Genomic DNA, 15,003 nt, shown 5'->3' with positions numbered 1-15,003 from the left:
CAGGGATTTTGGCCCACTCCTCCATACAGACCTTCTCCAGATCCTTCAGGTTTCGGGGCTGTCGCTGGGCAATACGGACTTTCAGCTCCCTCCAAAGATTTTCAATTGGGTTCAGGTCTGGAGACTGGCTAGGCCACTCCAGGACCTTGAGATACTTCTTACGGAGCCACTCCTTAGTTGCCCTGGCTGTGTGTTTCGGGTCGTTGTCGTGCTGGAAGACCCAGCCACAACCCATCTTAAATGCTCTTACTGAGGGAAGGAGGTTGTTGGCCAAGATCTCGCGATACATGGCCCCATCCATCCTCCCCTCAATACGGTGCAGTCGTCCTGTCCCCTTTGCAGAAAAGCATTCCCCAAAGAATGATGTTTCCACCTCCATGCTTCACGGTTGGGATGGTGTTCTTGGGGTTGTACTCATCCTTCTTCTTCCTCCAAACACGGCGATTGGAGTTTAGACCAAAAAGCTCTATTTTTGTCTCATCAGACCACATGACCTTCTCCCATTCCTCCACTGGATTATCCAGATGGTCATTGGCAAACTTCATACGGGCCTGGACATGCGCTGGCTTGAGCAGGGGGACCTTGCGTGCGCTGCAGGATTTTAATCCATGACGGCGTAGTGTGTTACTAATGGTTTTCTTTGAGACTGTGGTCCCAGCTCTCTTCAGATCATTGACCAGGTCCTGCCGTGTAGTTCTGGGCTGATCCCTCACCTTCCTCATGATCATTGATGCCCCACGAGGTGAGATCTTGGATGGAGAACCAGACCGAGGATGATTGACCGTCATCTTGAACTTCTTCCATTTTCTAATAATTGCGCCAACAGTTGTTGCCTTTTCACCAAGCTGCTTGCCTATTGTCCTGTAGCCCATCCCAGCCTTGTGCAGGTCTACAATTTTATCCCTGATGTCCTTACACAGCTCTCTGGTCTTGGCCATTGTGGAGAGGTTGGAGTCTGTTTGATTGAGTGTGTGGACATGTGTCTTTTATACAGGTAACGAGTTCAAACAGGTGCAGTTAATACAGGTAATGAGTGGAGAACAGGAGGGCTTCTTAAAGAAAAACTAACAGGTCTGTGAGAGCCGGAATTCTTACTGGTTGGTAGGTGATCAAATACTTATGTCATGCAATAAAATGCAAATTAATTACTTAAAAATCATACAATGTGATTTTCTGGATTTTTGTTTTAGATTCCGTCTCTCACAGTTGAAGTGTACCTATGATAAAAATTACAGACCTCTACATGCTTTGTAAGTAGGAAAACCTGCAAAATCGGCAGTGTATCAAATACTTTTTCTCCCCACTGTATGTATATTCTTCTGCATATCTAAGCATACCTCTTGAGCTGTCTGTATCCTCCTGACTGGTGGATCTTAAAAAAAAAAACCTAACTATGCTTCTCTGCATCTCTGCTATAATCTGGGTAAAAGAATGAAAGGAATTTGTCTTATTCAGTATAGTTAGTTATTGCTTGCTTTTCTAAAGTCTACCAACCTTGCCAGCAGGCATGCCAACTAAGATAGACAAGCTAGCTACTCAAACTTGAGTGAAAGCCTGAAATGGCTTCTTGGTAGCTAGTTATGAGGTTGGGAGATTGGGAACCTATCTGGACTAGCTAAAGCCAGCTTCATAAAATTGATAGGTGGCTAGTAGTATTATTAAATCTGAGGGGGCACGTGCCCCTGTGCCCCCTATGGGCATGACACCTCTGTCCACCAGCACCTCTTTCTCTCTTCCCCCTTTCCTCCACTATCTCTCTTTTCTCCCACTATCCCCTCCACACACACATGCAAGCACACACACCTTTCTCTTTCAAGGCAAGCTGGAAAGGTCTCTATGGCAACAGGCTTTACAGAACTGCTAGACTGGCATCAGATTCAGCGTGCTGACAGAGGACACCTCCCTGACTGCAACACTCCACTCCGGTGTGTGTGTGTGTTTGGCTATTAAAATGTACCATTCATATCAGATCCCAGAACCAAATCTTGCATGTGCTGGCCAGTTGGCTATTTGATTTAATATATTATTAGATTCATGTTAACAGCCTCTCACGCAAAATTAATAGACCATCAACAGAGTCTACTGTAGCTGTGTATAGACAGGCAGGGAAATGAATCACTCCTAGTCACTAATCACTCCTACTAATATAATTCTGTACACTGCGAAAAATAAGGGTGCTTCGTGTTTCTCTTTAGAACCTTTTTAGGGTCATATAAAAAGCAAGCTTTTGAACCCTTTTTGGTTCTATAAAGCACCAATTGGCTTGCTAGACTCAATATTTCATAATCAAAATGTCTTCTTTTGTTATTGAAAATTGTGTTTCAGTGAGTACGGGTTTCCTTTTCCTGGTTCTATATAGCACAATGTCTTCTAAAAATGTAGATGAACCTGAACCTATTCTCTTCAGGCTATATCTTGCACATTTTTATCTGTTCATCAGTTCAAACAGTATGCCTATACGTCATCATCAGGTGTCCAAAAGTTCATAATTTCTCACAGTAACAAGAAGAACCAGTTTGTGAAACAATGTCAACATCCCAAATGGCACCCTATTCCCTGTATAGCACACTACTTTTGACCAGGACCCATAAGCAGAAAAAAGGGTACGTTTAAGGCGTCCGCATGCTTCCCAACCGAAACAGTTCTGTAGAGTTCGTGCATATATTATGACAACATTTTGTGACGTTTTTGTTAGTTTTGGACTTCATTGAGGATTTTTTCGGCTGTTCGGGCACATTTTTCTGGAGGCAAGCCGAAGTTCGGAGCCGAAGTCTTCCCCTTCGTCGGTGATTGGTCAACTGTAGGGGTGACAGGAGTTTCTTCAAGCGGGAAGAGGGGCTGGCTTCACACCATTGAGAGGAGGATTGAGGAAGATGGGGGAGGCGGATGATGAAGTGGATACTGAGTACAATGGAGGTAGAATCAAGGAGAATTGGAGTATTGTTCAAAAGAATGAAAAACAGAGCAAGGTAGGGTACAGTGATGAGAATGACCCTTCGTATCTAGTAGGAGTACGGTTTGTTAATGAGGAGCAGCTGAGCAGAGTACCAATCTTGAAGAAACCATTTGAGTTATCCAAACTGGTGGAGAGTGCTGGGTAAAGTGAAGGCTGTGAGGATCACAAGAGGCGGGCTTGTTTAGATTTTTTGTGATTCTGCGGATCAGAAGGAACGTGCGTTGTGTCTTAGTCGATATGATAAGTTTGAAGTGTTGTGTTTTTCTCTTCGGAACAGGGCACCCCTCAAAGGGGTTATATCTGGCATTTCGTGGGAAGTTGATTTGGAAGAGATTAAAAATATTTCTGGAGTGATTGAAGCATGTCGGATGAATCGTGTGGTGAATGGGGAAAAAGTGAAGAGTCTATCTGTTCTTTTGTTTTTTGAAATGGAGTCTCTCCCTAATGAAGTGCGGTTAGGGTATATTAACTACAGTCGTGGTCAAAAGTTTTGAGAATGACGCAAATACTAATTTTCACAAAGTCTGCTGCCTCAGTTCTGATGATGGCAATTTGCATATACTCCAGAATGTCATGAAGAGTGATCAGATGAATTGCAATTAATTGCAAAGTCCCTCTTTGCCATGAAAATGAACTTAATCCCCAAAAAACATTTCCACTGCATTTCAGCCCTGCCACAAAAGGACCAGCTGCCATGATGTAAGTGATTCTCTCGTTAACACAGGTGAGAGTGTTGACGAGGACAAGGCTGGAGATCACGCTGTCATGCTGATTGAGTTAGAATAACAGACTGGAAGCTTTAAAAGGAGGGTGGTGCTTGAAATCATTGTTCTTCCTCTGTTAACCATGGTTACCTGCAAGGAAACACGTGCCGTCATCATTGCTTTGCACAAAAAGGGCTTCACAGGCAAGGATATTGCTGCTAGTAAGATTGCACCTAAATCAACCATTTATCGGATCATCAAGAACTTCAAGGAGAGAGGTTCAATTGTTGTGAAGAAGGCGTCAGGGCGCCCAAGAAAGTCCAGCATGCGCCAGGACCGTCTCCTAAAGTTGATTCAGCTGCGGGATCGGGGCACCACCAGTGCAGAGCTTGCTCAGGAATGGCAGCAGGCAGGTGTGAGTGCATCTGCACACACAGTGAGGTGAATACTTTTGGAGGATGGCCTTGTGTCAAGAAGGGCAGCAAAGAAGCCACTTCTCTCCAGGAAAAACATCATGGACAGACTGATATTCTGCAAAAGGTACAGGGATTGGACTGCTGAGGACTGGGGTAAAGTCATTTTCTCTGATGAATCCCCTTTCCAATTGTTTGGGGCATCTGGAAAACACCTTGTCCGGAGAAGACAAGGTGAGCGCTACCATCAGTCCTGTGTCATGCCAACAGTAAAGTGTGGGGTTGCTTCTCAGCCAAGGGAGTGGGCTCACTCACAATTTTGCCTAAGAACACAGCCATGAATAAAGAATGGTACCAACACATCCTCCGAGAGCAACTTCTCCCAACCATCCAAGAACAGTTTGGTGACGACCAATGCATTTTCCAGCATGATGGAGCACCTTGCCATAAGGCAAAAGTGATAACTAAGTGGCTCTGGGAACAAAACATTGAAATGTTGGGTCCATGGCCAGGAAACTCCCCAGACCTTAATCCCATTGAGAACTTGTGGTCGATCCTCAAGAGGCGGGTGGACAAACAAAAACCCACAAATTCTGACAAACTCCAAGCATTGATTATGCAAAAATGGGATGCCATCAGTCAGGATGTGGCCCAGAAGTTAATTGACAGCATGCCAGGGCGGATTGCAGAGGTCTTGAAAAAGAAGGGTCAACACTGCAAATATTGACTCTGCATAAACTTAATGTAATTGTCAATAAAAGCCTTTGAAAGTTATGGAATGCTTGTAATTATACTTCAGTATACCATAGTAACATCTCAATATCTCATAACACTGAAGCAGCAAACTTTGTGAAGACCAATACTTGTGTCATTCTCAAAACTTTTGACCATGACTGTACAGAGTTAGAGCATGTATCCCAAGACCAATGCAGTGTGAACATTGTAAAGCTTTTGGTAATGTAGAAAGTGTTTGCAGAAGGGAGAAGCCGAGATGTACAAGATGTGGAAAAGATCGTATTAAGTGTTATAAAATGTGACATGTTGTAATTGCGGTGGGAATCATGAAGCCATGTCTTCTGAATGCCCCACAAGGGTAAAGGAGAATGAGGTGGCCAAAGTCAGGGTTGTACAGAGCATTTCATATGCAGAAGCTGTGAAAAGGGTTGAGGGTTTGAATATTGCACCAGAAGAGTCCATGGTAGTGGATAGGCCTTCACTGCAGGCTGCAGGGGTTGTCTTAAACCAAGAGGATCCTGACATTTGAAAGGTTAAAAAGGTGGACTTTGTGGCCATTATCGCACTGCCATGATAGAGAACAGTTCTAGGAAGATAGAAATCCTTGTGATTGCGGCGGTGCGGTTCCTGGGGCTGAAAGATTTCACAGCAAAGGAGTTACATGGAATATTAGCAAAAGCCGTACCAAATTCTCAGGTCCTAGAGCCTGCGAAGGGAGATATGGAGAACTGAAAGAAGGAAAAAGTGGAAGTTTTGTTTGTTTTGGCAATGTACAATTTTTTTTAGGGTGGATTGTTAGTATCACTAAGTATGGCTTTTTTTGGGGGGGTGGTTTCAAACTGTCCAGTTGGTTGCGGCAATACAATTTGTGGATGTAGTCCGCCATAAAACCCACAGAAGAACAACAACAAGAAGTTTCTTCAAACGACAACGTTGAGCATCGATTGACAGAGGTGGTACAGAAATACCTTCACCACTACCATTCTAGCCATGCATTATATAAAGACCGGCATGTAAATGCCAATTCATGGACGAGATTATGGAGACGCTGGGGTCCGACCCAACCACTTGTAGGGTTCACAACAAGTTCGTCAAGGCAAAAAAAATAAACAAAGGCCGCAATGGAGATACCGGTGGAAAGGCTACTCCAGAAATGTTGCTGCTGGCTTGTTCGGAATGTGACACCTGGGAAGACAAAGCAACATGCCGTCTTTCCCAAAGGATGAGGTATGTTGTATTTTCTGTTGTAGTTGACGAAAAGAGTAACAATGTTTTGCTAACAATAGCTAGCGCTAGCTACTTGGCTGGCTAGTGACTATTTAGCCTAGCAGCATACTTATGCAGAGAAAGTAAGCCAACAAACTAAACTAAAGATCATTACAACTTTTGATCAAACATCATTTTTGTCAGAGAAAGAAAATCATAAGCTTCCCACATTGGTAACACCAAAGTTAACGTGTGGTAGCTAGGTCCAGCTAGTCAAAATGTTGCAAACGTTTGAGCAGAGTTGAGTAGCTAGGCCAGGCCTACTCAACTCTACTCAAATGTTTGCAACATTATATAGTCTATTGTAGTCTCGGTTAATTATATTTTATGATGTTCATTAATGTTTTGGATATGTATACTAAATAGCCCTCTACAGTTTTATTTTTCAAGGAACAAGCACCAGTGAATGGAGACGGCACCTGGTTTTGTTCTCTGCGCCCCAGCACTGCCTGTTCACTGGCCCCAAGCACTACCTCTGCACCCAGTACTGACTGGTCATCGGCCCCCAGCCCATCTTCCGCACTGAGCTGCAGTGCAGAATTAGAAACGATCTCCATGCATGACCTGGGAAACTCTATTTTAGGACCACCTCCAAGACCTACTCCACTGGCTTGCTCCTCACCAATGCCACAGAGCAGCAGCAGTAGGAGCAGGGGTGTGAGAAGAAGGGAGAAAAGCTGGAGGCATTGCAAATGATTGAAGACAGATCTGGAGAACGTCATGCACCGAGCCACCAGCTTGTCCCAGAGGTAAATAAATAAAAATAATTTCAGACTTTTTTCCTTTACCCCTCTGGAGCTCTGTCACAGTGATCATCGGGTTCTTGATCACCTCCCTGATCAAGGCCCTTCTCCCTCGATTGCTCAGTTTGGCTGGGCGGCCAGCTCTAGGACGAGTCTTGGTGGTTCCAAACTTCTTCCATTTAAGAATGATGGAGGCCACTGTGTTCTTGCGGACCTTCAATGCTGCAGAAATGTTTTGGTACCCTTCCCCAGATCTGTACCTCGACACAATCCTCTCTCGGAGCTCTACGGACAATTCCTTCGACCTCATGGATTGGTTTTTGCACTGACATGCACTGTCAACTGTGGGACCTTTATATAGACAGGTGTACAGTGAGGGAAAAAAGTATTTGATCCCCTGCTGATTTTGTACGTTTGCCCACTGACAAAGAAATGATCAGTCTATAATTGTAATGGTAGGTTTATTTGAACAGTGAGAGACAGAATAACAACAACAAAATCCAGAAAAATGCATGTCAAATGTTATAAATTGATTTGCATTTTAATGAGGGAAATAAGTATTTGACCCCCTCTCAATCAGAAAGATTTCTGGCTCCTAGGTGTCTTTTATACAGGTAACAAGCTGAGGGGGTGCTCCTAATCTCAGTTTGTTACCTGTATAAAAGACACCTGTCCACAGAAGCAATCAATCAATCAGATTCCAAACTCCCCACCATGGCCAAGACCAAAGAGCTCTCCAAGGATGTCAGGGACAAGATTGTAGACCTACACAAGGCTAGAATGGGCTACAAGACCATTGCCAAGCAGCTTGGTGAGAAGGTGACAAAAGTTGGTGCGATTATACGCAAATGGAAGAAACACAAAAGAACTGTCAATCTCCCTCGGCCTGGGGCTCCATGCAAGATCTCACCTCGTGGAGTTGCAATGATCATGAGAATGGTGAGGAATCAGCCCAGAACTACACAGGAGGATCTTGTCAATGATCTCAAGGCAGCTGGGACCATAGTCACCAAGAAAACAATTGGTATCACACTACGCCGTGAAGGACTGGAATCCTGCAGCACCCGCAAGGTCCCCCTGCTCAAGAAAGCACATACAGTGGGGGAAAAAAGTATTTAGTCAGCCACCAATTGTGCAAGTTCTCCCACTTAAAAAGATGAGAGAGGCCTGTAATTTTCATCATAGGTACACGTCAACTATGACAGACAAAATTAGAAAAAAAATCCAGAAAATCACATTGTAGGATTTTTATGAATTTATTTGCAAATTATGGTGGAAAATAAGTATTTGGTCAATAACAAAAGTTTCTCAATACTTTGTTATATACCCTTTGTTGGCAATGACACAGGTCAAACGTTTTCTGTAAGTCTTCACAAGATTTTCACACACTGTTGCTGGTATTTTGGCCCATTCCTCCATGCAGATCTCCTCTAGAGCAGTGATGTTTTTTTAGGGCTGTCGCTGGGCAACACGGACTTTCAACTCCCTCCAAAGATTTTCTATGGGGTTGAGATCTGGAGACTGGCTAGGCCACTCCAGGACCTTGAAATGCTTCTTATGAAGCCACTCCTTCGTTACCCGGGCGGTGTGTTTGGGATTATTGTCATGCTGAAAGACCCAGCCACGTTTCATCTTCAATGCCCTTGCTGATGGAAGGAGGTTTTCACTCAAAATCTCACGATACATGGCCCCATTCATTCTTTCCTTTACACGGATCAGTCGTCCTGGTCTCTTTGCAGAAAAACAGCCCCAAAGCATGATGTTTCCACCCCCATGCTTCACAGTAGGTATGGTGTTCTTTGGATGCAACTCAGCATTCTTTGTCCTCCAAACACGACGAGTTGAGTTTTTACCAAAAAGTTATATTTTGGTTTCATCTGACCATATGACATTCTCCCAATCCTCTTCTGGATCATCCAAATGCACTCTAGCAAACTTCAGACGGGCCTGGACATGTACTGGCTTAAGCAGGGGGACACGTCTGGCACTGCAGGATTTGAGTCCCTGGCGGCGTAGTGTTTACTGATGGTAGGCTTTGTTACTTTGGTCCCAGCTCTCTGCAGGTCATTCACTAGGTCCCCCGCGTGGTTCTGGGATTTTTGCTCACCGTTCTTGTGATCATTTTGACCCCACGGGGTGAGATCTTGCGTGGAGCCCTAGATCGAGGGAGATTATCAGTGGTCTTGTATGTCTTCCATTTCCTAATAATTGCTCCCACAGTTGATTTCTTCAAACCAAGCTGCTTACCTATTGCAGATTCAGTCTTCCCAGCCTGGTGCAGGTCTACAATTTTGTTTCTGGTGTCCTTTGACAGCTCTTTGGTCTTGGCCATAGTGGAGTTTGGAGTGTGACTGTTTGAGGTTGTGGACAGGTGTCTTTTATACTGATAACAAGTTCAAACAGGTGCCATTAGTACAGGTAACGAGTGGAGGACAGAGGAGCCTCTTAAAGAAGAAGTTACAGGTCGGTGAAAGCCAGAAATCTTGCTTGTTTGTAGGTGACCAAATACTTATTTTCCACCATAATTTGCAAATAAATTCATAAAAAATCCTACAATGTGATTTTCAGGAATTTTATTTCTCAAATTGTCTGTCATAGTTGACGTGTACCTATGATGAAAATTACAGGCCTCTCTCATCTTTTTAAGTGGGAGAACTTGCACAATTGGTGGCTGACTAAATACTTTTTTTCCCCACTGTATACAGGGCCGTCTGAAGTTTGTCAATGAACATCTGAATGATTCAGAGGAGAACTGGGTGAAAATGTTGTGGTCAGATGAGACCAAAATCGAGCTCTTTGGCATCAACTCAACTCGCCGTGTTTGGAGTAGGAGGAATGCTGCCTATGACCCCAAGAACACCATCCCCACCGTGAAACATAGAGGTGTAAACATTATGCTTTGGGGGTGTTTTTCTGCTAAGGGGACAGGACAACTTCACCGCATCAAAGGGACGATGGACGGGGCCATGTACAGTCAAATCTTGGGTGAGAACCTCCTTCCCTCAGCCAGAGCATTGAAAATGGGTCGTGGATGTGTATTCCAGCATGACAATGACCCAAAACACACGGCCAAGGCAACAAAGGAGTGGCTCAAGAAGAAGCACATTAAGGTCCTGGAGTGGCCTAACCAATCTCCAGGCCTCTTGGTCCCAGCTGCCTTGAGATCATTGACAAGATCCTCCCGTGTAGTTCTGGGCTGATTGCTCACCGTTCTCATGATCATTGCAACTCCACGAGGTGAGATCTTGCATGGAGCCCCAGGCCGAGGGAGATTGACAGTTATTTTGTGTTTCTTCCATTTGCGAATAATCTCACCAACTGTTGTCACCTTCTCACCAAGCTGCTTGGCGATGGTCTTGTAGCCCATTCCAGCCTTGTGTAGGTCTACAATCTTGTCCCTGACATCCTTGGAGAGCTCTTTGGTTTTGGCCATGGTGGAGAGTTTGGAATCTGATTGATTGATTGCTTCTGTGGACAGGTGTCTTTTATACAGGTAACAAACTGAGATTAGGAGCACTCCCTTTAAGAGTGTGCTCCTAATCAGCTCGTTACCTGTATAAAAGACACCTGGGAGACAGAAATCTTTCTGATTGAGAGGGGGTCAAATACTTATTTCCCTCATTAAAATGCAAATCAATTTATAACATTTTTGACATGCGTTTTTCTGGATTTTTTTGTTGTAATTCTGTCTCTCACTGTTCAAATAAACCTACCATTAAAATTAGACTGATAATTTCTTTGTCAGTGGGCAAACGTACAAAATCAGCAGGGGATCAAATACGTTTTTCCCTCACTGTACCTAACCAAAGACCTTTGACCAAAGTAATCTGGTGAGTGTCTAACTTATTAATTAAACTTCCTAATAAACGTTAACATTTTATTAGCTAAATAATGCCTAGTTAGCAATGTCACTTTTTATGGGATAGAGTGAATATGCATGTCAATATGCTCACGTCACGGTTCAGTAGCATGTTAGATTGGACATCAAAGCAAAACTTCACTTTTGCAGATGGATAACCTTCCCCTACCCGTGGTATTGGAAGAGGCTGTATTGGTTGATGCATCAACACGCTGGAAATATGTTTGTGGTGCACTGACTCATAATGCTTTTTTTTGGTGATAAATTAGTGTATCGTCTTCAAGATTGATAAAGTAAGCAAATGCATGTATTATTCTCATAAATGTAGCCAATCCATTCATTATTTGTAACAATTAGATATTTTATTGCTTTAAACTAGTAGTAGCTAGCTCATCTTGATCATGTGTTGTTCCTTCTCTCTTTCTAGAAGCTATCAGTTATTACAAGGCAAAAATACAGATTGAGGCCTTCAATCAAACTGAGGCCAGAGAAATATGTGTGCACCAGACAGGTCAAGGCTTCTTGCATGCATTTCTTTGAGATGTAAGTTACACTCAAAAATATGTTGGGTTGTTTGGATGACCAAATTTCTGGGTTGCAGGCATTGGGTCAATAGTTGGGTTGTTTTCTGTAAAAACAGCAAGGTTGGGTTGTTGGTGCTGGTTTATTGAGTACCACAGTATGAGTCATAATAGCCATAAAACCTAGCGGTAAAACCCGGAAATGGTTCCAATCGTTTTTCCACCATTCATTATTCCGTAGCGGATTTTAGAACTACTTCATATAAGATCTGTGTTTCGTGTAGGCTTACCCTGGCGTGACGTTTTGAAAACCGTCAAATCTCTCTTGGACAAGGTAACTTTTATCAATATGTTTGCCTGTAACTATCCCCCAAAAATGAAATGCTAATTAGCCGCTAATGTGGCTATCATACAAAACTACACATCCTGTCGCAAGCTTTGACGTAATCACTCAAGGCAAGGCAGGATGGGAATAACCTCCACATTTCTCCATGCAAACTCTCATCGACAAGTAGCAAGTAACCTAGCAAGTAGATATTATAGCCTTTTTAGTTTCTCGTGTAATTAATTGATATCATTTATTTCTCATGTGCATTCTTGTAGATACTTTTTTAATTACCTAGTTAGCTAACTTAGCATAAAAAAAAAATATATTATAATATTTTGAATTACCCTGGCCTTTGTAGCTAACTAGCTAACCTTAGGTCTCTCCATTGGTCAGAAGCAAGGATGGTTCTGTGCTATGTACTGGATTGTAACCACCACTCTGTGCATTTTATTGTTTTCCGACCTCTGTAAGCGAGAGTCGTCGCTTGAGCTGTGTGATGAGGTAAGCCCTGTTTGCTAGCTGCTAACAAGTTATTTTGATTAGGTAGGTAGCTAGCTAGATAGCTTGGTTTCCATTTTCAACAGACTTTTTGAATCCCCCTGATTGGTCATCAATGGTTACTGATTTTGTAACTCAGGTGTTCACCAGAAACGGCATCTGGTAAACCGTTTGCCACTATTGGAAATAAGTGTTGTTGCCACAGGTTTGCAACAGATTCAAATAGAATCTTGAGAGAATAGTCTGCCAGAAAAAAAACTCTGGGAACTGTTTGCCACTAGTGGCAGTGCATATCATTATAACCAAAGGTTTGCCGCAGATTCAACACTAGTGGCAAACATTTGCAACTTCTGGCAACATTCTGTGGCACACTTTTTAGTTTGCAGCAAATTTGCCCTAAATTTGCGGGAAGTTTGCAGCAAAGAAGTCATTTTTGCACTTCTCATTTTCAATCACTGTTTTAATATTGTGACTGTGGAGTTATCATGTTTTTTTTTACAGGTTACAATGCTTGTAAATAGGTTATTGTGGCAAGATTACCATATTTTTGTAGGCTACAACGGTTACAAATGTGTTTTGAAGCCCCTACTGACCACTACCAGTCCTTGTATGAACATTACTTTTTTCAACTCTCTGTCACGACTTCCGCTGAAGTTGGTGCCTCTCCTTGTGCGGGCGGCTATCAGCGGTCATCGTCACCGGCTTTCTAGCTGCCACCGATCTACGTTTCTGTTTTCCATTTGTTTTGTCTGTATTGTACACACCTGGTTCCCATCACGTTAATTTGTTTCCCTATTTAAACCTCTGGTTCCCTCATGGTGTTGTGCGTGATTGTTCTTTGTTTGGTGTTATATACTGCTGTGAGCTGTTGTCTTTCCCTGCATGGAAATTAGATTTGTTGTTTTTCTGAGTAAAGTTCGTCATTTACTCAGTTCTGTGTCCTGTGCCTGACTCCGTCCTACCGCTGCACACTGACACCTGACAGAATCACGCACCACATATGGAGTCAGCAGGTGCACCCAGTCCTCCGTTACCAGTGGAGGAGCACGTCCAGCAGCACGCGACGATGCTCCACAATCTGGGCACAGCCATGGATTGTGTGCTGCACACCATGGAGCGATGGGAGAGAGAGGGTTTTCCCACAACCCCATCAACTTCACCTCAACCCACACCGCTGTCCACCCCTCCGTCACCTGGACCCAGTGGGATTCGGCTCTCGCTCCCGAAGGCCTATGATGGGACGGCTGCCGGGTGCCAGGAATTCCTGCTTCAGGTGGAGCTCTACCTGGCGACCGTCCACCCGGCTCCCTCGGGTTACGAAAGAGTGTCCGCCCTCATCTCCTGTTTGTCGGGGAAAGCGCTGGAATGGGCCAACGCCGAATGGGGAGGGATAGATGCTACGTTGGTTCGCTATGAGGATTTCACCCGCCGTTTCCGGGCGGTCTTTGATCATCCACCTGAGGAGGGAGGGGCGGGGGAACGCTTGTTCCATCTCAGACAGGGGAGGAGGAGCGCACAGGACTTCGCTCTGGACTTCAGGACCCTGGCTGCCAGCGCGGGATGGAATGAGAGGGCCCTGATCGACCATTACCGGTGTAGTCTATGGGAGGACGAGCTGGCCTGCAGGGACACCACCCTTACACTCGACCAGCTGGTGGATTTATCCATCCGGCTGGAGAACCTGTTGGCCACCCGCGGACGTCCGGATCAGGGTCCGTCCATTCCATCCACCAGCACCTCCGACCCTACCCCTATGGAGCTCGGAGGTGCTGCGCTAAGGGTGACCGGAGGGGGGGCCGTTTCCTGCACCAAGTTTGGCTGCAGAGGGCACACTGCTGGTCGGTGCTGGGGAGGTTCCCCAGGGAGTCGAGGCAGCAGGCAGGGCACTGGTGGATCATCCCAGGTGAGTAGGCGCCCGACTCACTCAGAGCTCCCTGTTGCGCATATGTATGTCTGTATAAAGTTTACAGAGTTTTCCCCGCATTCCCAGCATAAGGCACTAGTAGATTCAGGCGCAGCTGGGAACTTTATTGACCATGCATTTGCACTTAGATTAGGGATCCCTATTGTTCCTGTTGATGTGCCCTTTCCTGTACATGCCTTAGATAGTCGTCCTTTAGGGTCGGGCCTGATTAGGGAGGTCACAGCTCCACTATGTATGATAACTTAGGAGGGTCATGAGGAGAGTATTAGTCTCTTCCTGATCGATTCTCCTGCGTTTCCTGTGGTGTTGGGGCTTCCCTGGTTGGCCCATCATGACCCCACTATTTTGTGGCAACAGAGGGCTCTGAAGGGATGGTCACGTCAGTGCTCAGGGAGGTGTGTAGGTGTTTCCGTAGGTGCAACTTCGGTGGAAAGTCCAAACCAGGTCTCCCCCATGCACATTCCCCCCGAATATGCCGATTTGGCTCTCGCCTTCCCATTGACGGGGGGATTGTGCGATAAATCTCCAGGTAGACGCAGCACTTCCCAGGAATCACGTGTATCCTCTGTCACAGGAGGAGACGGCGGCTATGGAAACATATGTCTCCGAATCTCTGGGACAGGGATTTATTCGGTCTTCCACTTCACCTGCCTCCTCGAGTTTCTTTTTTGTGAAGAAGAAGGATGGGGTTTACGCCCGTGCATTGACTATCGGGGTATAAATCAGATCACGGTGAAGTACAGTTACCCATTGCCTCTCATAGCCAGTGTGACCGAGTCATTGCACGGGCGCGCTTCTTCACAAAACTGGATCTCAGGAGCGCGTACAACCTGGTGCGTATCCGGGAGGGGAATGAGTGGAAGACGGCATTTAGTACCACCTCTGGGCACTATGAGTACCTCGTCATGCCGTACGGGTTGATGAATGCTCCATCAGTCTTCCAATCCTTTGTAGACAAGATCTTCAGGGACCTGCATGGGCAGGGTGTAGTGGTGTATATATATGACATTCTCATATACACCTCTACACGCGCCGAGCATGTGTCCCTGGTGCACA

Source organism: Coregonus clupeaformis, chromosome 31 (genome assembly GCF_020615455.1).
Source record: "Coregonus clupeaformis isolate EN_2021a chromosome 31, ASM2061545v1, whole genome shotgun sequence".
Taxonomy (NCBI): domain Eukaryota; kingdom Metazoa; phylum Chordata; class Actinopteri; order Salmoniformes; family Salmonidae; genus Coregonus; species Coregonus clupeaformis.
The sequence above is the reverse complement of the archived record's forward strand: the minus strand, read 5'-3'. Positions refer to the sequence as shown.